General features: G+C 44.7%; 2 protein-coding genes across 2 annotated transcripts in view; both read right to left on the bottom strand.

The window, feature by feature from the left end:
• The window catches only part of LOC310742959 (uncharacterized protein), a 184,440-nt gene extending 182,794 nt beyond the window's left edge, over positions 1-1,646 (bottom strand). Inside the window, exon 1 of the mRNA XM_083572916.1 lies at positions 1,581-1,646. The gene's annotated coding sequence lies outside the window, so the exon portion shown is untranslated. The remainder of the gene's footprint in view (positions 1-1,580) is intronic.
• The window catches only part of LOC310744083 (uncharacterized protein), a 46,097-nt gene that overhangs the window by 5,638 nt on the left and 17,563 nt on the right, over positions 1-22,896 (bottom strand). The gene's annotated exons all lie outside the window — the stretch shown is intronic.

Genomic DNA, 22,896 nt, shown 5'->3' with positions numbered 1-22,896 from the left:
CAGCCTCACTCTCTGTAGACCTGAAGGAGCGTCTCCACTCCCATCGCTCAGTCTGTACACTGAGGTCCTCCTTCGAGGGTCTTCTGCTGATTCACCCCCACCCCGACCCCCCATGAGAAGCGAAGTTACAGGGAAGCAGGCAGAGGGCAAGGAAATGGGCAACTATCTGACATTTGGAAGACAGCTGAAGGCAGCCCTGTATCAGGAGGTTTTGAATGTCTGATGTTTTACTGTCTTTTATATGTACTGTGAGCTGCCCAGAGTGGCTGGTGAAACCCAGCCAGTTAGGTAAGGTAGAAATACTACAATCATTTTTATTATATTGTTGTTTTTTTGTAGTTATATTGGAATTCGTACTGCAATATCAGTTCATGAAATGTTATGGGTGGAGAAAATCACAGGGATGCCATAAACGATAATCCCACCCTCAAACTCTCATTCACACACAGTCTGTAAATTAGGGGAGGTCACACACCTCACCTGTGCTAATCCTGGCACTCTTTGGCCTATATAGGCACACCTTGTAGGTAGAGCCTCCAGCCACAGGCACTGTCTATCATGAAAATGGGTCCTTTGACTGGGAAGAATCTCAACTTGTCAGTCATTCTGACACTGCCTACAAAGAATAAGAGGAACAGAAATGCTTTTGAGGTGCACCTTCTAGATCAATCCTGAGAGCCATTCCATGGACTCTGCACCCCTGTTTCTGATGACAGGTGTACATTTCCTCATCCTCAATGAAGCTGGCAGTGGAAAAGACATTAAAGATGGAAGCCTGAGAGAGAGGAAAAGGTTTCTGGCTGCTTCCTGGGTGGGATTGCGGAAACAAAGAGCCGCTTCTGAGAAGGCCTCTCCCCTCCCCTCTTCCTCTCCGGATTTGAACCGCTGCGACTGGGCAGGGCAGGGGTTTATGGGGGCGTGAAGAGGATGGAGCTTGCAAGAAGGAAGCCACAGGGGGGTCTCTATCCAGGCGTCCCTCGAGCCCGTTAACCCTTTCATGACCCGCCTTTCTCCGTGCAGATCCGACAGGGACCCAGGGATCCCTGCGTGGGGGAAACGGGGCAAAGGAGCCCTCTTGGGACCCCCTCGGTGGGCGCCCCATGTCCGCCGCTGCCAAGGCGCAGCACGGGTGCAGGGATCTAGGCCATGCCGACGGGACCCACGAAAGGCGCTCTGGGGAGCTGGCGGGGGTCTCTGGGTCCTTTTCTGTCCTCCCCCCCCCGCGACCCCTTTACCTCTTTGTCCTCGCTCCCAATTCTCCTTTCCTTTCCTGCAACATCCACGAGGGGGGGGGTTGTCGCCTGCCGCCCCTCCTCCCCTTTCCGAAAGCGCGCGCCCCTAGAGCTATGGCGCAGAGCAGCAATCCGGAGTGGAAGCTCCATATCCGGGAGAAGCAGTCAGGTTGGGAGGGGGGCTCTCCCCCCCCATTCCCGGAACAGAGGTGGGATGGCGAGGAGGAGGAGCAACATATTGGGGTGGGGATTTGGGATTGTGGGGGCGGGGTGAGGGAAGGATGTGCCGGGAGGGGAGGGAAAGAATTGAGCGGGGGCGGGGAGGAAGGTTTGTCCCCCCCCTTCCACCTGTATATCAGGAGAGCGGGGGAGGGGCTGATCCCGCAATATAATTACAAAGTGGGTTCCTTCCCCCCAATGTTTACATTGCTAAATCCTTCCCTCGCCCACCCCACGCCACGAGCCGTGCGTCCGTGCTTTAGGTATTGGTACTCTTCAGACCAGGAAGGGGGGACAGTTATACGACTCCCCCAAAACCCCAAGTCCCCACCAGACCAGGACAATGACCATTTGCACAGGCACCTTCCATGCACAACAGCAAAGAGGCTCAGAAAAGCAGCCTATACAATTGTAGCAAGAAGCGGGTACCATGAATCGGACTGTTTCCTCTGTTACGGCTAAAATCTGGGTGCGGGGCTACTCTGCCACCCAGCTCATCGGACTAAGTCCGTGGGTCCCTGCGGAAGAAAATGAGCTCAGCCGGACAGGAGCAAATTGCAGAAGATCCAAGTTTATTGCGCAACAGGTTCAAGGCAAGATTGAACAGCGAGAAAGGGGTGACATGAACTTTTGAAACTCCCCCCATGTCCCAGAATACAGTGCAAAACACATCCCAGTTACATCATGAATACATTAAGGAAAGGTTGGGTTACACAGATTACATCATGAATACATTAAGGAGAGGTTGGGTTACACCGGATTAACATATGGAGGAGGGAGGGGGGAATATGCAGAGCTGGAGATATGCGCAGATAAGCACATCCTGAGTGCCGGTTATGAGAAGACAATGGTCCATGTATGCATAGTCTGCCACCTGGCATTGCCCGGAGGAAAGGCTTGGCAGAGTGATTTGACAGGATTAGGGTCTTGACACCTTGCTTGAGGGATTATGGAGGACAGGGGAGGTGTGATGGAGTCCTAGAGAAATTGAGCAAATTGGCACGTTGATTTTCTATGAATTTTATAAATTTTAGTCCCTTTTGACATTGACAATTGGAAATAAATTGATATATTGTAGCGAAGAAGAAGGTGAAGAAGACATGCCCCCCCCCTTTCCGTAACAGTCCCCCATTCGGAGATAGATTTGCATTAAAGTTCTGTAAGAACTTGCAAATCTTTTCTCCGCACCCTAAATCTCGGTGAAGGTAGGGGTGCCCTGTGAGTGGGAATAGGCTTTAATGGAAAAGGAGGTGGGTTGAGCAGGGCAGGAAAGGAGGGAGCAACACGGACCAATACAATAATGTACGTGTATGTTATATAGATATGCACTAATAACTTGGTATCCACCGTACTAGATGTGTGGGTTTGTGCAAACCTGAAGGGGACTTGCAAGCCATGCCTCTTAAGGTCATTTGCAAGTATAGTAGTGCAGATAGCTGGATATAGGATATCACATAAAAGAACACCTGTTGTATTTTGTTCAATAGTGGTCTATGCTTTACATTTAGCAGGAAGGTCCGCTACTGACTGAAAAAAATGCAGTTTGGTTTTTTTTTTTAGCTCCACCGTTTTTGTGTTCTCAGGTGCGAAGGTAGCTCTTCTGTGGTCTCACACCAGCATGGTGTCATAGTAGTGGCAATCCCTGGTGAATCCACTTAGGGCTTTCATATTAACCATGTTGCCTGGCACTCACCCCAGCTGGCACAGGTTTGGGCACGTCATGAGGGAAATGTCCTTGCCTTGGCCATTCTATGGGATTTTATTATTATAGGCTCTGGTCTTGCAGTCATGGGAAGTTGCTCACTTGCACTTTAAGGACCAAAAAGCTAATTGCAGCCTGGATACACTTGCCCAATTCAAAATGAGTCCAATTTGAATTTATCTTGCCCCATGGTTCCCAACTTCTCAAACCAATCTGTTAGAATAAAACCATTCTTAGAGGGCATTTGTCCAAATAAGTCAATTTAACTCTATAAGGGATTATTCCTGCTAAACCAAAGCATATGCACTTTCATGAAGCTCCTCATTGGTAAAGTGAGTTTTAGCACATTTTAAAATGGGTAGGGAAGTTGGCAGAGTGCCAGGTGAAACAACTAAATGTGGTTATAAATTTATCTAGTTCTAAACATTGGACTACATAATAGCCTGGTCTGTTAAAAGCATAAAATGTATGAGAATCCTCCACTGGGTTGTAAGGAATAAGACATTAAACATAAAAACAATTACACACAAAAATAGCCACAAAATAGCCCCCCCCCCATTTGTGGAAATAACACACTGTCAGACACATTTCAACATTCCTACGCAATAACACATAATACAAAACAAACTAATTAAGTATCAGTTGCATATCTTGAGACAATTGTGATATTTTTACGCATGTATCTTCTCAATGCCGGAGCACAGTCTTGAGGTTCAAAAGTGAGAAAATGTCCTTGCAATTCAACTCCTCCCCCCTTTGTCAGGCCCACTCCCCCGGCAGTCTATATCCTTTGAAAGAGATAGCTGTGGCCACTTTGAAAACTTTGGTGTCTGTTGTTGTTGCAGGTCTTGTGGTGGCGAAGCTTTTCATTGGATCTGTAGTAACACATTTGTAGAAGTGATATCCTGTAAGGGGCAGAAAGGGAAAAATAGAAAAGGGAAGGGGCGAAAGGCAAAAGGGATGTCCTCAGTTTCCGTGGGAAGCTGCAAATAATAAAAATCTTAGCGGATTAAGCTTTTTATTCATTACAATATTATTATCACATTTCCATATAATTACTGTTATTATCTGCTAAGTTTGTTTGCTTTCCTTCACTTTGGTTTTTTATCGTCTCCCTCCCATATTATTAAATAAAAAATTACTCCATATGTAGAGAAAGAGAACTGTAAAAAAAATACAAGGTCAAAATAATAATAACACACACACACACACACACACACACACACACACACACACAATGACCTATGAGGAACCATAAATAAATGCTAAGACACACAATTTTAAGAAATCTGAAGTAACAATGAAAATAAAAGAGTGTTTCTTGATGTGACAATATCGGCTAGGATGTTAATAGCAAAATACTGGGAAATGACTTAATACCAAGAAAATGAATGGCAATTTAAAGTTGTGTAAGTACCTTGAACTAGCCAAAATGACAGAATTAATAAGAAATGCTCAGGCAAAAGGTAAACAAATACCATTCCACAAACAATGTTTGGTTGTGCTTCAATTAATTTCATAGACATAAATAAATGAAAACAGATTACTTGTAACTTAAAGTGTCAAAGCCGCAAAGAGATGGAAGTCACTAATATAGCAGGGATTCAGACTTGTTTCACAGAACAGAAAGAAAGTTGCTGTGGGAGAAAAGAAGGGACAAACACTTTGTTATCGGGGTCCACATATCCTGTTAAAAGGGAAAATTATTTCATGTGAGAAGCCTGTCAGGAAATGCTGTTCCTAAAATGCACAAACAAAGTCTGTGATTTACATCCCATTGAGGGGGGGAATGCTTTGATATTTACCTGTGAAAAGAATTTGGCATGTTAAGATTTGAAACTTGGCAACCTCCTGACTTTGACGGTCCAGTACTTAACTCTTTTGTCTTACGTAGCCCCTGGAGCAAAGGACACATTAAGGGTGATTTCCCTCAATGGTTCCAAGTTTTACATAAGGAAATTTGGATAAGTTTCTCCCTGCAGCCCAAGCTCTCCAAACCTCCTCTCCCCTTCCTCTCTCTCTCTTTCTTTTCCTTTTTTTTTAGCTGATCTAGTCTCTGTGCATGTGCAGAGTTCATGTCTCAGCAAACCTTTTATACTATTGAAAATGTTGAATATTTTGGCTAAATTACCATTTGAATAAAGGAAATGAAGGGTAAGGAGTAGATTTTTAAAAATAGGGTTAGATTTAAAACAAAACAAGAAACTCCGCAATTCAAGCATTTACCAAAGTTAGAAATTTTCTAAGGGATCATATTTCCTTCCTTTATTTACAGGAAAGGGCTATCATTTTGTGTGATTTCCCTCTGGTCATTCGCGGAACAATGCCACGCCCTTATATATGGGAAAAAATGGCCAGAGAGTCAGAATTCATAGGATTTTTTTATTATTATTATTTTTTTTTTAACATTTCAGCCTTACCATTTGCAGACAAAAAAATTTTCCTGCCCTTTATTTACAGGATTGGTCAAGGCCCATATGTATTTGTATGTGCTTAAACTTTGAATTGATTTTGAAGTCTGATTTTTAAATAGTAGACAAAATGATAAACACTGTAATCACTCAAATGCTTGATATTACCAGTTGTGCTTCAAAACATCACAGCTTCACCTCTCACCTTTTAAAACTAAAGAGCAAAGCTAGGCTGAATTTCAACTCCATCACCACACCAGAATTTAAGAATTACCCTCCAATGCTTGCGGACACATGTCCTTCCACACAGCCACAAATTGGGAGAGTTGAAAGGGACCCTGGGGTCATCTAGTCCAACCCTCCAAAATATAGGATTCACAGCAAGATTTCACAGCAAGATTTGTACTACCAAAGAGACACACACATACTTATGTACACAGGCACTACTGGGGAAGAGAGCACAATCAATGCTCCTATCATGTACTAAGGAAGATAGATAGGGAGAGGATCTTTTATTAAGCATAATTAAAACAGCCATAGATTTGATTTAACGGGAATACAAAAGTGAACAATTTTTCCTGAACTTGCAGAGGAATAGTAAGCCTAATTTAGATTATTATTATTATTACTACTACTATTATTTTTAATAACTACACATAGGAAAGTGAGATGCAGGGTACCTTAGGAAAGATTGCTCCCCCCTCTTTGCAGTTTCCCTTAAAGGAAGCTTACTCGGGAGTAAATTTACCTGGCACAGAAGTAAGAAGGGAGGAAAAAACAAAAAACTGAAAGAGACAGAATGAAACGGGGGGGGGGGCATTTTCTGAGAAAAGAGGCCAGGAAGTCTTATAGAGACTGATATCAGGAGCCTTACAATAACTCTTCTGTCCAACCAAATCAAAGTTAAAACTGGACTCACATATTTTCTTAGAAGGAACACCATACTTTCATAGGCATATGCTTAGTGAAATACATACGCTGCATTTTAGCTAGAGAGAGCAATTGTGCTCAACTAGGCTTTTGCAGCAGAAACATTAGTTTCTTCACAGCACATTTCAAAATACTGGAAAAAAGACTGGAACACGGATGTAGAATCACAAACTCAACATAACATTATCTACCATCAGCTTAAAATCATACCCTCACTTAAGCTACTCGGAGGAAGACTCTTTGGAGCCTCTCTCAAATAACAAACATTTGCACCCTTCATTCTCATTTTGTTTTTGTTTTTTTCTGTTTTAAGATTGATAAGGTCCAGCATGGCTTCCCTAGATTTAAATTTTGAAGCAAGCTTGTAGTTTAAACTATGCACACTTAAGAAAGGCAGTCTGTCAGAGACAGAAGGAACAGACAACACACATAACAGACAACATGTAAACATACATATTCTCATATATGTATTAACAGACAACACACATAACAGACAACATGTAAACATATATATTCTCATTCTTTAGTTGGTTATCGCAAGGAGTTGGGCCGCTTCCTTTGGCTTCATTAAGTGAAATTAGTAGGAAGGTCCCACATGGTTTTATGAGCTTCCTTGCCTCTTCAAACACACCACCAGTTAATCAAACTGGCAGGGCTCACAACGCTTGGTTGACTGGGTACCCCTTTATATATGCATGCATTGCTGTTGTTGCTTTTTTTTGTTTTTCTGTTTTGGGGGGGTGTCTGGGATAGAGAAGGGAGAAAGAGAGAGGTTGATTAGGATTTGGGTAACTTGTACAGGGGGCTATTTAGGGTTTTCCTTTTCCTTGTTGCTTGGCAACTTCCTAACAGGGTTTCCTTTTAGAGAGCTCTTCTACCTAATTCCTTATTTCTTCCTTTCTCACTTATTTTCTTCCTTCCTTACTTATCTATTTCCTGGGGTTTTCCTTTCCACTCTGCCAAATCCCGCCCAATTCCTCTTGAGCTATCCCTCCTGGCAACCTCCTACCTATCGTTACAATCTCAGGAAAAGGGGCCCTACTGGACGCCCGCACCGTGCGGTGCCAGATTGGGTGATCCCTGGATAGAGTTTTGAACCGAAAATCCCCCTTGCTTTTGGAAGCGGGCTCACGCACGATACACGTGTTACGTGGCACCGACCAGTGCGGCTGGGATTGAGACAGAAAGCAAGACCCCTTCCTGCCCCCTCCGTAAGGGCGCTCGGGAAGTTCGGAAGAAGAACTCCAGCCCCTTGCTTTCAACTGAGATGCCCGTTGCAGAGAGTCGGCTGTCTTTCCAAGCCGGGTCTCTCCGTCTTACTTTCGGACTCTCAATTGGTGCGGCTGACTGGAGGGTTTGAGAGGAGAAAGAGATAGAGCTCAGAACCCCCCTTTTGGGTCGAGCAGCAGTCCACGGTCTCTCTCACCAATTGGACCAAGAGACAGGCGAGAAAGAGCGATAGAGAGGAGGGCAGAGAATTCAGTTGCCAGGAGAATCCACCCCCTTCCCACCAGTGCACTGGGTTTTTTCCTTTTCCTTATACTCACGTGTCTCCTATGATGATCCCGGGATCGATGAATAAGCCGGCTGGATCCCTCTTTGCTCCCCGGCTGAACTCCTGGGGCTTTTGATTACCGCCCGGAGGATGGCCGAGGGTCCAAAGGATCTTCCCAGGCAAAATGGCCCGGTGCCGGCTGAAGATTTCGGGGCCCCCGGTCAGCAACGCGGGAGAACCGCATGCCCCACGTTGGGCGGCCAACTGTTACGGCTAAAATCTGGGTGCGGGGCTACTCTGCCACCCAGCTCATCGGACTAAGTCCGTGGGTCCCTGCGGAAGAAAATGAGCTCAGCCGGACAGGAGCAAATTGCAGAAGATCCAAGTTTATTGCGCAACAGGTTCAAGGCAAGATTGAACAGCGAGAAAGGGGTGACATGAACTTTTGAAACTCCCCCCATGTCCCAGAATACAGTGCAAAACACATCCCAGTTACATCATGAATACATTAAGGAAAGGTTGGGTTACACAGATTACATCATGAATACATTAAGGAGAGGTTGGGTTACACCGGATTAACATATGGAGGAGGGAGGGGGGAATATGCAGAGCTGGAGATATGCGCAGATAAGCACATCCTGAGTGCCGGTTATGAGAAGACAATGGTCCATGTATGCATAGTCTGCCACCTGGCATTGCCCGGAGGAAAGGCTTGGCAGAGTGATTTGACAGGATTAGGGTCTTGACACCTTGCTTGAGGGATTATGGAGGACAGGGGAGGTGTGATGGAGTCCTAGAGAAATTGAGCAAATTGGCACGTTGATTTTCTATGAATTTTATAAATTTTAGTCCCTTTTGACATTGACAATTGGAAATAAATTGATATATTGTAGCGAAGAAGAAGGTGAAGAAGACATGCCCCCCCCTTTCCGTAACACCTCCGACTCTCCAATACTGTATAGAAAACTGTAGAAACGTCAAATAATAGCCAAGTCAACGGTTTGACCGATTTCCTGGTTTCCAACGCCTGATGACTCATCTGGAATTGGGGGATCCAATTCATAATCCATAATCCCTTAGGAGGCAGGAGGCGATCAAGGGCAGCACATGCCCCAGGCAGAAATCCATCCGGATGGTGGATTGAATCCTGATGCATTCAGAGGAGAAGCGGAGGAAAGCCTTGCAGATAGGGGGATGTGTAAAAACTATTACGGTTCTTTGGGGAAGAGGGTAGTTAAAATGTGTGGGACAATAGGGTTACTGACGGGCAGGGAGACGGGCTCATTTTTCTAAATGCCAAAGACTCCTACTTTGTGACATATTTGTGCCCAGGTAATCCAATCAGGTAGCCTGGCAGACAGGATAAAAACAGCACACCCAGATTTCTGTTGTAGTCTGCCCCTTCTCTCATGTAGGTATGATGTCTTGGGGGTGGTCTTGGGCTACACCCCTTCTGTGATGTATTTATGATGTTTCGGGAGGGCGGTCTTGGGCTCCAGGGGGGGCAATTTCAAAATGTCTATATTTGCACTCCTTTGTTAGAGGTCCTCCTCTCTCCTGCCTGTGGGGGGAACACCCTGTTGCAACAGCTTCAGTAAAGATCAGGCTTACTAGCTGCTTTGCTTCTCAATATTCTCTGGTTGTCCTCTGTTATTTCCTCCTACCAATAGAGAACCTACAAAAGGACCCTATATGGGCTCTTGGATACCCCATAAGGGATAAAGGAGCAGCTTCCCCCCCCTTTGTGTTTGAACCTTGTTGCAACAAATAAAGATCAGGTCAATTGGCTGCTGTTTTGCATATTTAACATGGCTGGAGACTCCTTCTTTTGCTGACCAGAGGGACCCCCGGGGAGTGACACCCTGATGAGCTGGGCAGCGGAGTAACTCTGCACCCCAGGATTTTTTGCTTCTCCCTGCATTTCCACCTGAGCCTCACCCCCTTACCTAAAAGACAGACACAACACAATGTGACAGGAGTGTGACTCCTGCCCTCAGCAAACAAAATAGCTGACTCCCCACCCCAGAACAAAGCAACCCTGGGATGCTGAGGTCCCCCAATCCTTGAAATGAAAAGGGGGGAGGCTCAGGAAACCTTCAGGGAGCAGGCAAGGAGTGGTGTGCACAGGAGCTCCTTCTCGCGGATTCCTCCACTCCACGCCACTCCCCACCGCAAGCCGCCTGCCTCCCCATCACTCCCATGGCTGCTTCACAAGTGTGGGGAAGCTGTGGCCCCTCCGCCTGGAGCTCCAAGTTCCTTTAAGAGCCCAGCGGTGCACAGGGCAGGCTCACCTGCAGCAAAACACACCGCAGCTTCCCTGGCAGTCTGGAGCCAGGCTGGGGAGCATCGTGGGGACCCCATATAAGAATATATATAATGATTTATTATTTATCCCCCGCCCATCTGGCTGGGCTTCCCCAGCCACTCTGGGCGGCTCCCAGCCCAATACTAAACACACAATACAGTGGTACCTCGGGTTACATACGCTTCAGGTTACATACGCTTCAGGTTACAGACTCCGCTAACCCAGAAAAAGTGCTTCAGGTTAAGAACTTTGCTTCAGGATGAGAACAGAAATTGTGCTCTGGCGGTGTGGCGGCAGCAGGAGGCCCCATTAGCTAAAGTGGTGCTTCAGGTTAAGAACAGTTTCAGGTTAAGTACGGACCTCCGGAATGAATTAAGTACTTAACCCTAGGTACCACTGTACGGCATTAAACATTAAAACACTTCCCTAAACTTCCCCAGAAATGTGCCCCTAGAAGAAATGTGCTTCCCCAGTCAGAGGCAGCCGTCCTTCTCTGGTGCTCAAGTGCTGCCGGTGTGCTTCCCAGAAGAAGCCCCTGCTTGGTCCCTGGGAGGACAGGACCCCCCGTGGGCCTGATCCTGCAGGGCTCACCTGACATTCTAATGCAGGTGAATACTCCTTTGTACTTCAGGGAGAACAGGGTTTCCCAAATTTGGGTCTCCAGCTATTTTTGGACTATAGAACCCACCATCCCAAGCTAGCAAGACTAGGGATGAAGGGAATTGTTGGCAGGCCATGCAGGTGGCTCTGGAAAGTGAGCCCAGCTGCATGGGACCAGTGAGGGGAGAATTCCTTCCTGGATTCCAGAAGTGGCCATCACCTTTGAGTATTGGGGTCAGTGCCCCTATTCCTCCAGCAGGAGCGATTGTGGGGCTTCCTCGCCCGCTTCCATTCAGCTCCGCCATTCCCAAAGGGCAATTCTTCTTCAGCCATTGTGGGAGCAGACGGGCTGGAAGCTGAAGCGCCTTCCCTTGGAGTAGGCTTTGCTTCCCTTTCTGTTGACCTCAGCCTCTTGGATTGTGGCCAGCTTTCCTCTTCCATTTCCCTGAATGCTGAGCAGTGTTGGATGTGTGGGGAAGTGAAATTCACTCCATAACTTTTCCGCAGGGTTCCCTCCGCAGCACAGAAGGATGGGGGGAGGGAGGAACACGTAGTAATAAACGAACACTCCTGTGAATGGAGAGAAGCAGAAAGTGGAGTCCCCTATAGATCAGTATTGGGACCTGTGGCTTTTCAAGCTGTTCATAAATGATCTAGAGTTAGGAGTGAGCAAAGCTTGCTGTTGACAGTAAATTGTCCAGGAGTGTTCAAACAAAGACAGAATGCAAGGAGCTCCAAAAAGAGCTCTCCAAACGGGGTGATTGGGCTGAAAATACAGTTCATTGTCAACAAGATTAAAGTGATGCATGTTGGGGGGGCAGGGAAACACCCTCTTAATATCATGTGCAGGATCATGGGGTCTGAACTGGGTTTCTCTGTGTGCTCTAGAAGACATGGGGAGAGGGGAGCTGGTCACAGCAGGGGGGGGGGCATCTCCTTGGATGTTTCAGCAGCCGGCCTCCTCTGGGTCTTCTGGCCCCCTCTTCTCCTCCCTCCTCTCCTGAACTGCCCCAGCCTCTTCCTGCTCACCAAACCCTTTCCTCCTCAGCTTGCAACAACTCCCCTGCCGTTCTGCTCCCTTTTCTCCCTCTTTCTGCTCATTGCCATCCCACCACCAGCCCCCAAGCTCTAAGCCTTCTTCCCTTGTGGGTCCCCCAGCTGGTGCCTCACCCCCGCAATCAGCCAGTCCATGACAGCAAAAGCAGCCAGAGCAGCAAAACCAAATTTTGCACTGACAGCTGTCCATGGAGGTGCAGGTCAATTCTGTGTCCAGGGCAGTTGATGTGTGGGGAAGCACAATTCACCCCAGAACTTTTCCGCAGAGTTCCCTCCGCAGCACAGAAGGATTGGGGGAGGGAGGAACACATAGTAATAAACGGAGACTCCGATAAATGGAGAGAAGAAAGTGGAGTCCCCTATAGATCAGTATTGGGACCCGTGGCTTTTCAACTTGTTCATAAATGACCTAGAGTTAGGAGTGAGCAAGGAGGGGGCAAAGTTTGCTGATGGCAGTAAATTGTCCAGAGTTGTTGAAACAGAGACAGATTGCAAGGAGCTCCAAAAAGAGCTCTCCAAACGGGGTGATTGTCAATGAATACAGTTCATTGTCAACGAGATTAAAGTGAGGCATGTTGGGGGGCAGGGAAACACCCTCTTAATATCATGTGCAGGATCATGGGGCCAGAACTGGGTTTCTCTGTGTGCTCTAGGAGACCAGGGGAGAGGGGAGCTGGTCGCAGCAGGAGGGGGGGTCTCCCTGGATGCTTCAGCAGCTGGCCTCCTCTGGGTCTCCTGGCCCCCTCCTCTCCTCCCTCTGAGCCTGAACTGCTCTCTGCCCCAGCCTCTTCCTGCTCACCAAACCCTGTTTCCTCCTCAGCTTGCAACACCTCCCCTCCCCCTCTGCTCCCTTTTCTCCCTTTTTCTGCTCATCGTCATCCCAACCCCAGTCCCCAGGCTCTGAGCCTTCTTCCCTTTTGTGTTCCCCCAGCTGGTGCCTCCCCCCCCCCTGCACCCCTCCAGTCCATGACAGCAACAGCAGCAACAAGAGTAAAATCAGTAGGATAGCAATATGCACTGTGGTCCTCTGGCAGGAAGACTCCCTAGCAGCATGATTGACTGATAACTTCTGGGACTAGGGAAAAATATTATCCTCCCCAAACCCCAGAATAAGCAGTAGCTCTGGGTTTCCCCTAAGTGGTTCATGAGTGAAGATGGGCCCATCAGGAGACTTTCCTGGTACCTGCAACCCATCGTTCCCCCTCTTGCAATTAGGCTTGGGGGGGCGGGAATCTCCCATTAAATTTTAAGTTTTCTTCAGAACGTGCAGGGGGCAGGGATGAAGTTCTGTTGAATAAGTAATGTTTGGAGATCATGCGGTGGTGCGGGTGACAGAGTTTGGTGTAAAAACCACTCTGACACACAAACACCCATCTTGAATGCTTGAGCACAGCAAATCCAGGGCCTTAGCCAAGTATTGGCGGCATAGGGGACACGTGTAGAGCAATTCCCACACTGAGGTCAAAAACACACAGAGAAGCAGCAGGACTTCTTCAGTAATAGTTTACTTAGCTTTCAAAGCATACAGTTCTCACTGGGTCCCCAGTGAGGAACAAAACTTAGCTCCTGAGAGCAAATCCAGTTTCAGTGGTAAAAAAATACACCACACAGGATATCTAAGTCAGGCACACACACCGGCAGAAGGGAGCAAGCGAGGAAAGAGGCTGGAACGACGAAGAGCAATGGAGGTGTGTCTTTCGCTTCCTGTTGCCTGGGAGGGAAGTCAGCAACTCAGCATATTCAGGGGCTTCACAAAGAAAAGCTTTCTGCTGGCAGCTTCCAGGCAAACATGCAACACAAAAACATACGCTGTGATCTGTGGTGTATTGCCATATCAGTTTAATATATATATATATATTCATTTTATTACACAAATAAAGAACACAAACAGAAAAACAAACAATTCAAACAAATTCTTATCATATCCTTATTTTCCTAAACATTGTTAAGTGGGCTTCTCCAAGTCCCACCTATCTGATTTTCATTTTACTCCATCTTTAGCAGTTTACATATATCATCGTTTCTAACCATATTTTTTTTATATCACACTTAAAATAACTTCACATTTTATCACTTACAAATAATACTATTTTAAAATACACTATCTTCTACTTCTAAGCCTACAGCCTCTATCCACTTCCAAAGCTATTCTAAGATTTAAATATTAACATATTTTTTCAAATATTCCTTAAACTTCTAATCTTCTTCCACCATCTCTTCTCTCTGGTGTCAGAGTCTCCCGGTCAGTTCGGCAAGTTCCATATAGTCCATCATCTTCATCTGCCCTGCTTTGATAGTTGGTTAATCTTGTTTCTTCCAATTCTTCGCTAGCAATATTCACATAGCTGTTGTGGCATACAGAAAAAAAATAACATCCTTTTGGGGGGATTTCACCCCCCCAAAGTACCAAGTAAAAAGGCTTCTGGTTTTTTAATAAATGTGTTTTTCAACACTTTTTTCAGTTCATTATAAATCCTTTCCCAGAAGTCTTTTACCTTGGGGCACATCCACCACATGTGGTAAAAGGTTCCTTCTTTTTCTCTGCATTTCCAGCATTTATTATAATGAGTATGATACATTTTTGCTAACTTCACTGGTGTTAAATACCATCTATACATCATTTTCACCAATTTTTCTCTTAATACTTTACAAGCTGTAAATTTGATTCCTTTTTCCCACAATTTCTCCCAATCTACCATCCTGATATTGTGCCCCACATCCATGGCCCATTCAATCATTACAGATTTCACTTGTTCATATTTTGTACGCCATTCCAGCAATAAATTGCACATCTTAGATAGGTTTTTTGTTTTTGTATCTAATAATTCCATTTCCTGTTTGGATTTCTCTCTTTGAAAAGCAATTTTCTTATCCATTTTAAACACTTCATTTATCTGGATGTACTGGAACCAATCATCTAATTTATCTTTCAACGGATCATAAGATTTTAATCTAAATTGGTCCCCTACTTCCATCAGAATATCATTATACTTCAATCACGTATCTTTCATATTCTTTTTTTAAAATAATTTTTATTAAGTTTTCCATTTAACAATCCAATCATATCACATTAATTATTCCAAATTATACCCCGATTAAAAACTGCGTCACAAGAGAGCCTTTTATTTTCTTTCCAGATATTTCACAAAACAAAGGCTTTAGTTGATATTTTTATTTCCACACAATTTATTTTCCAGTCTCACTTGCTCTATGTCGTTTTGACAGTTCTTCTGGGGGGGGGGGTGTTAGGTAATATCATAGTAAGAAAAGAAAAGAAGTCCCCCCCTTTCCGTTCCGTTTCAACATACCGGCATAGATGCTATTCTTTGATGTTATCTTCTTTCCAGTCCACTCCATCTATCTTAACTTCTCTCTCTTTTTAAAAAAATAATTTTTATTAAGTTTCATATTACCAAATTTAACACATCAAACCAATTAATCCAAATTATAACAATACATGTCATATAATCCAATTGTTTTCCAAATTATAAATTTTTGTGGGGGGTATCCATGCTTTTTGATCGGTAGGAGTCCAATCCTCGAATATTTCTGCTGCTTTCATATTAAGAATGATATTTCCAGTCCCTTCTTCTCAATCCTTGTCGTTACTCATTTTCCTTTTCATTCACCTCCAAATTGCTCCGCAAGTGGGTTGAAAAAAACAGTCTTATTTGTGTTTCTGTGTGGGCTTTGTACTGCTCTCTCGTAAATCACTCTCATCCAATAGTCCAGGCATTTCCGCTCGAGCAAGCAATTGCCATCTTCTCGTCCCGATGAAATACAGTCTTAAAGCTCGCTCTTTAACTTTCCCGACCTGTTGCATCGTAAATTAGTCTTTTTCCAGGAGGGCTGCCCCTTCCAGTTCACAATCTCATCGAAAATAATAAATCTTTGGCTCGCCCTCCCCAACACAGGTCTCGTATCAAATCTCCATTCTTACTGCGTCACAAAGAGAGCCCTTCTTCTTCTTTCCAAATCTTTTACAGAGTAAAACCTTTAAGTTCATATTATTCCCACACAGTTCATTTTTAGTCCCATTTGCCAATTAGTTGCTGTGATGGATCTTTTAAGAGGGAGGGTTATTAGTTAATCACATAGAGCAAAAGAAATAAAAAGTCATTCCCCCCCCTTTCAGTTCCGTCGCATTCCATTCCACATACCATGTCTGTAGTACTTTGATGTAATCTTCCGTCTCAGTCTTCTTCATTTCAGTGGTAAAATTGTTAGCAGATAAGAACCTCCTGCCTCTCTTGAAGCATGTGCGTTATCTTTCACCAATTTTTTTCTTTTTAAGTAACGCAAGTAGTTTTGCACCTGGAAGTAGCTTCGGAGGAGTTCCAAGGCCCACCGAGGGTTGTGCACCCAGTGCCTCACCCCCTCCTTCTTCTGAACTCGGGGGTGATTTGTGGCAACAGCGGGTGAAAACGGCATCTCTCCCCCCTGGAGAGATGAAGGGAGACTGATTTATTCCCCATAATCAGCCTCTAATTACCTCGTGCGAGCTGGATAGATGTTAATATCCGCCATCTTCCAAGGCGCCCCTAGTGGCCCCCCAATCTTCACTTCTCAGTGGCAGGTTTAATTAGCAGCTAAAGTACCCTTTTCTTCACTCGAAGCATGTGCAATAATTCTTATTTCCAATTTTTTATCTGAAGAAATGCAACTTGGGCTGCGCTCGGAGACAGTGTCCGGGAGATCCAAGCTCGCTCGAGGGCTTTCCGTCCAGTGCCCTCACCCCCTCCTTCTTTTGAACTCGGGGGTGATTTATGGGCAACTGCGGACGAGGCTGCATCTTCCCTTACACCCGGAAGAAAAACGGGAGGCTGATTTACTCCCATATCAGCCCCTTAATTACCTTGTGTGAGCTGGAGAGATGGTATTGTAGGCCATCTTCCAAGGCACCCGTAGCAGAGCCCCCACGTATCTTTCGTATTCAACCTTTTATAGGGCTTAGCTTCCAATGGTGAGCCATATCAGTTGTTTTTCAAGGGTTCTCGCGATGCATCAGGGAATGGTCTGAAGCTGAGTATGGGGGAATACATTCTCAGGCAGATGAGCTTTCCTGAGAGCTGAAGGGGGGGGGGATTCTCCCCCCTCTTTTCCAGTGGTCTCAGAAGCAGGGAGTGCCACCGATACAGAGCAGATTAGACAGGAGTTACCTAGCTAAGAGATAAGGACAAGAGAAACAGACTCAGCTGGCCCTGAAGCAGGAATACGGATTTCTTCTGAGTTCATTGCTGTGAGGAAGAGTGGACTCTGAGAGGAACATGTCCCACACTCCATACATCTATATAGGTTCTCCCTTGTCAGAGTCCCTAGATGTTTCTTAAACATTCCTGTGAGAGTTCCTAGATGTTTTTTAAACATTCCATTAAAATTAAATCACGTTCTGTAATCTATCCATTTAAACTGCTTCTCCTCATGTCTGTTGATGGTTTGTAGGGTTTCAACTCTTAAAGTTCAACCTGTGCATGAGTCTGTTGATTTAGAACTTCCACTAGAACTGGACTTCAACCTCTATCCAACTTCCTGACATTTATATGGTGTGTCTCTTGTGTGAGTTTGTTAATGTAAATCAAGGGTTCCACTCTGACTGAAGCTCCTTCCAGAGGCCAAAAGTTTAAATGATTTATCCCATGTGGGTCTTTTGATGTTTTCTAAGATTTCCACTATGACTGAAGCTTTTTCCACACTCCATACATTTATATGGTTTCTCCCCTGTGTGAGTCTGTTGATGTCTATTGAGGTTTCCACTCTGACTGAAGCTCTTTCCACACTCCATACATTTATATGGTTTTCCCCCTGTGTGAGTCCGTTGGTGTGTTCTAAGGGATGCATTGAAATGGAAGCTTTTTCCACACTCCATACATTCATATGGTTTTTCACCCGTGTGAGTCCGTTGGTGTGTTCTAAGGTGTCCATTCTGACTGAAGCTCTTTCCGCACTCCATACATTTAAATGGTTTTTCCCCTGTGTGAGTCCGTTGGTGTCTTCTAAGTTCTGCATTGAAATGGAAGCTTTTTCCACACTCCATACATTCATATGGTTTTTTACCCGTGTGAGTCCGTTGGTGTATTTTAAGGTGTCCATTCTGACTGAAGCTCTTTCCGCACTCCATACATTTAAATGGTTTCTCCCCTGTGTGAGTCCGTTGATGTGTTCTAAGGACTCCATTATCACGAAAGTTCTTTCCGCACTCCATACATTTAAATGGTTTCTCATCTGTGTGAATACGTTGATGTGATCTAAGGGTTGTATTATCACGAAAGCTATTTCCGCACTCCATGCATTTAAATGGTTTTTCGTCTGTGTGAGTCCGTTGATGTGTTCTAAGGACTCCATTATCACGAAAGTTCTTTCCGCACTCCATACATTTAAATGGTTTCTCATCTGTGTGAATACGTTGATGTGATCTAAGGGTTGTATTATCACGAAAGCTATTTCCGCACTCCATGCATTTAAATGGTTTTTCGTCTGTGTGAGTACGTTGATGTCTTCTAAGGGTTGAATTATCACGAAAGCTATTTCCGCACTCCATGCATTTAAATGGTTTTTCGTCTGTGTGAATACGTTGATGTCTTCTAAGGGTTCCATCTTCACTAAAGCTCTTTCCACACTCAATACATTCAAATGGTTTCTCCCCTGTGTGAGTCCGTTGATGTGTTCTAAGGTTTCCAATATAATGAAAGCTCTTTCCACACTCCATACATTTAAATGGTTTCTCCCCTGTGTGAGTCTGTTGATGCCTTCTAAGGTATGCATCATCACAAAAGCTCTTTCCACACTCCATACATTTATATGGTTTCTCCCCTGTGTGAGTCCGTTGGTGTCTTCTAAGGCTTCCATTCTGACTGAAGCTCTTTCCGCACTCCATACATTTAAATGGTTTTTCCCCTGTGTGAGTCCGTTGGTGTGTTCTAAGGGATGCATTGAAATGGAAGCTTTTTCCACACTCCATACATTCATATGGTTTTTCACCCGTGTGAGTCCGTTGGTGTGTTCTAAGGTGTCCATTCTGACTGAAGCTCTTTCCGCACTCCATACATTTAAATGGTTTTTCCCCTGTGTGAGTCCGTTGGTGTCTTCTAAGTTCTGCATTGAAATGGAAGCTTTTTCCACACTCCATACATTCATATGGTTTTTTACCCGTGTGAGTCCGTTGGTGTGTTCTAAGGTGTCCATTCTGACTGAAGCTCTTTCCGCACTCCATACATTTAAATGGTTTCTCCCCTGTGTGAGTCCGTTGATGTGTTCTAAGGACTCCATTATCATGAAAGTTCTTTCCGCACTCCATACATTTAAATGGTTTCTCATCTGTGTGAATACGTTGATGTGATCTAAGGGTTGTATTATCACGAAAGCTATTTCCGCACTCCATGCATTTAAATGGTTTTTCGTCTGTGTGAGTACGTTGATGTCTTCTAAGGGTTGAATTATCACGAAACCTCTTTCCGCACTCCATGCATTTAAATGGTTTTTCGTCTGTGTGAATACGTTGATGTCTTCTAAGGGTTCCATCTTCACTAAAGCTCTTTCCACACTCAATACATTCAAATGGTTTCTCCCCTGTGTGAGTCCGTTGATGTGTTCTAAGGTTTCCAATATAATGAAAGCTCTTTCCACACTCCATACATTTAAATGTTTTCTCCCCTGTGTGAGTCTGTTGATGCCTTCTAAGGTGTGCATCATCACAAAAGCTCTTTCCACACTCCATACATTTATATGGTTTCTCCCCTGTGTGAGTCCGTTGGTGTCTTCTAAGGCTTCCATTCTGACTGAAGCTCTTTCCGCACTCCATACATTTAAATGGTTTTTCCCCTGTGTGAGTCCGTTGGTGTGTTCTAAGGGATGCATTGAAATGGAAGCTTTTTCCACACTCCATGCATTCATATGGTTTTTCACCCTTGTGAGTCCGTTGGTGTATTTTAAGGTGTCCATTCTGACTGAAGCTCTTTCCGCACTCCATACATTTAAATGGTTTCTCCCCTGTGTGAGTCCTTTGATGTAAATTTAAGTGTCCCCTCTGACTGAAGTTCTTCCCACACTCCCCACATTTAAATAATTTTTGCTCTGTGTGTGCCTGTTGATGTATTCTAAGTTCACCACTTTGACTGAAGCTCTTTCCACACTACATACATCTAAATGGTCTCTCCCCTGTGTGAGTCTGTTTGTGTAATTTAAGGTTTCCACTCTGACTGAAGCTCCTTCCACACTCCATACATTTATATGGTTTTTCATCCGTGTGAGTCTGTTGATGTATATTGAGTTGTCCACTCTGGCTAAAGCTCTTTCCACACTGCATACATTTGTATGGTTTCTCCCCTGTGTGAGTCCGTTGATGTGAACTTAAGTGTCCACTATAACTGAAGTTCTTCCCACACTCCTTGCATTTGAATCCTTTCTTGCCCTTGTTAGTCCACTGATTGATTCTAAGTTTTCCACTATCAGTGAAACTATTTCCATACTCTATACCTTTCAATGGTTTCTCCCCTGTCAGAGGTCATTGATGTGAATTATGTGTGCTCATTCAATGAAGCATATTCCACATTTCACACATTTTAATTTCTCTTTCTAATGAAACGAAAGGTGTCCCATCTCCTGGAGTTCTGACTGTCCTCTCCATCTCCTTCTTCAGTGTGGGAGGATAGGAAATCCTGTTTGAGTTTCAAGGAAGAGAACAAATGGAAAGAGAACACATCAACCACCATTAGCACCTTCATTTATTTCAACATCTCCTAGCTTGTCCAGCCTCCAACCCATGTTCCCAGTTTTGAGGAAATAAAGATGCAATGTCACCAAATGATAGTAATGCACAAGCAAACTTTCATAATCCTCAATCATCGTTAATGAAGCAGCATGATCTTGGAATACAGCCTTTTCAAATCAATTGTTTACTCACAGAAAAGGCATCTGCTCTCTGTCCATGAAACGTACCTCTCTTTCTCTGGTTCATCGTCCCTTTGGACATTTCCCACCCTCTGCATCATAATCCTCCATCCACCTCTAGATCTTTATGAATCACCTGCACAGTCCCAATGGTCCATTTGGACCATTATGTGAGACCCAGGTCTATGTCTTTTCCGGGGACTGTGGTCTGGGTCAGTCAGAGAACAAGTAACAAGGATTGGTGCTTGGGGTCAGCTGAATGGATGCTCAGGGAAGCTTGGAGATGGACCTCCATCTACATGCCTTACACTGCATGGAGAGAGCAGGAGAAGCAGAAGGAAAGCAGCTGGCACATGGGAATCCCAAATGGAAACACCCACCCCAATGGTTCTTTATAATGATGATGTGCTGCCTGATCCTGTGCTTGTCTTCTGACAGAGGACTATCCTAATCTGGCACTGAAAAGCAGGATATTCAAGGCAAGGAGATAACTGTATTTAATGGTAGGTAGCCGTGTTGGTCTGACGCAGCTGAAATAAAAAAGTAAAAAAATAGTCCAGAAGCATCTTAGGGACCAACTAAGTATGTTCTAGGTATAAGCTTACCTAGAACAATCTTAGTTGGTCTCTAAGGTGCTACTGGACTATTTTTTAATTTTTTATTTCAACTGTGTCAGACCAACATGGCTACCTACCTGCATCTAGATGTCATGGGGTATTAGGGGAGCAGTAGTTCCTTTGGTGGAAAATATATCATGCACCTTATAGGGTAATTTATCCACTATTGGTCCCCACCCTGCAGTCAACTCTCACCTGTGGCTTCCAGAAGCTGTCAGTATGCAACAGGGGCTGCGATCCCAGGAATGGCTTCGACCAGCTGGCAAAACCAGGTGAGGATACCTGATGGGTCTCAAATCCTTGGTGGGTTGGGGAATTCTGCTGCAGGTGAAGGCAGGCCCTGGTGGATGGAGAGGATGAGAACAACATTCAATCCCACAGTCCAGAAGGCAGATTCTGCCCGTGCTGAAGAGGAAAGTGAAGGGCAGACGGGGCACGTCCACCTGGAGGCTTTTTATCTAGTCCCAGGGTTTCTCTGACATTGAATTATATATAAATTACAGTATTGAAATGCACCTTCTCCCACTTCATATTCAGCTATTACTCTACTCTGTTTGTCTGTTTCTTACTTGAGTGCTGTTTTGGTATGCTAAGTCAGGGTTTTACTGTGAGTTACATTTTTGCTATTTTTTGGATCCTGTTATGCTTATTTGTATTCAGTACAGTCATACCTCATGTTACGTTTGCTTCAGGATGCGCGTTTTTGTCTTGTGTCCCGTGGCAACCCAGTTACTTCCGGGTTTTGCCGCTCATGCATGCGCAGACATGCAAAATGACATCACGTGCATTCGCAGAAGCAGTGAATCGCGACCTGCACATGCACAGATGTGGGTTGCGTTATGCTCATGTTGCAAACGGGCCTCCGGAATGGACCCCGTTCGCAGCCACAGGTACTACTGTAATAGATTTCTCAGCTGAATTGGTTTTTTTGCTGCCTCTGAGCATTTTTTGCTACTCTGCTAATTATACGTGGAACTTGCTCTGGAGATCGTTATGGAGGAACAAGATCTGCAACCTTAAGCCATAAACAGCCTCGGCCCTGTAGACCTGAAGGAGCGTCTCCACCCCCATCGCTCAGTCCGGATAGGGAGGTCCTCCTCCGAGGGTCTTGGTACTAAAGGGTTAAGAGGTAACAAGTCGCTCTAATCACTGAGCAGCTGGAAGTCATTAAGCATCCAGGAATGTGAGTTACGTTTGTATAAAGAGTCAGTTCACCCATGTTTCTGTCTCTTCTTCCCCCCTTGACCTGACTCGCAGACTCAGTTTGTGGCCATGGGCGTGTTTGCTGATATGAGTTAAGTTTAGAGTAAAGTTTTCTTTATGCCGGAGATAAAAGCATGTGTGCTTTATCGCCAGGGTTTTTCTTTTGTGAATAAAGTTTTTCCCTGAGTTCCAAAGTGCTTGCTCCACATGTAGCAAAAAAAAGAAAGAAAGAAAGAAAGA

This window comes from Podarcis filfolensis, assembly GCF_964270895.1.
Source record: "Podarcis filfolensis genome assembly, chromosome: 10".
NCBI classification, from domain to species: domain Eukaryota; kingdom Metazoa; phylum Chordata; class Lepidosauria; order Squamata; family Lacertidae; genus Podarcis; species Podarcis filfolensis.
Note: the sequence above shows the minus strand (reverse complement) of the source record. Positions and strands in the feature narration are given on the sequence as shown.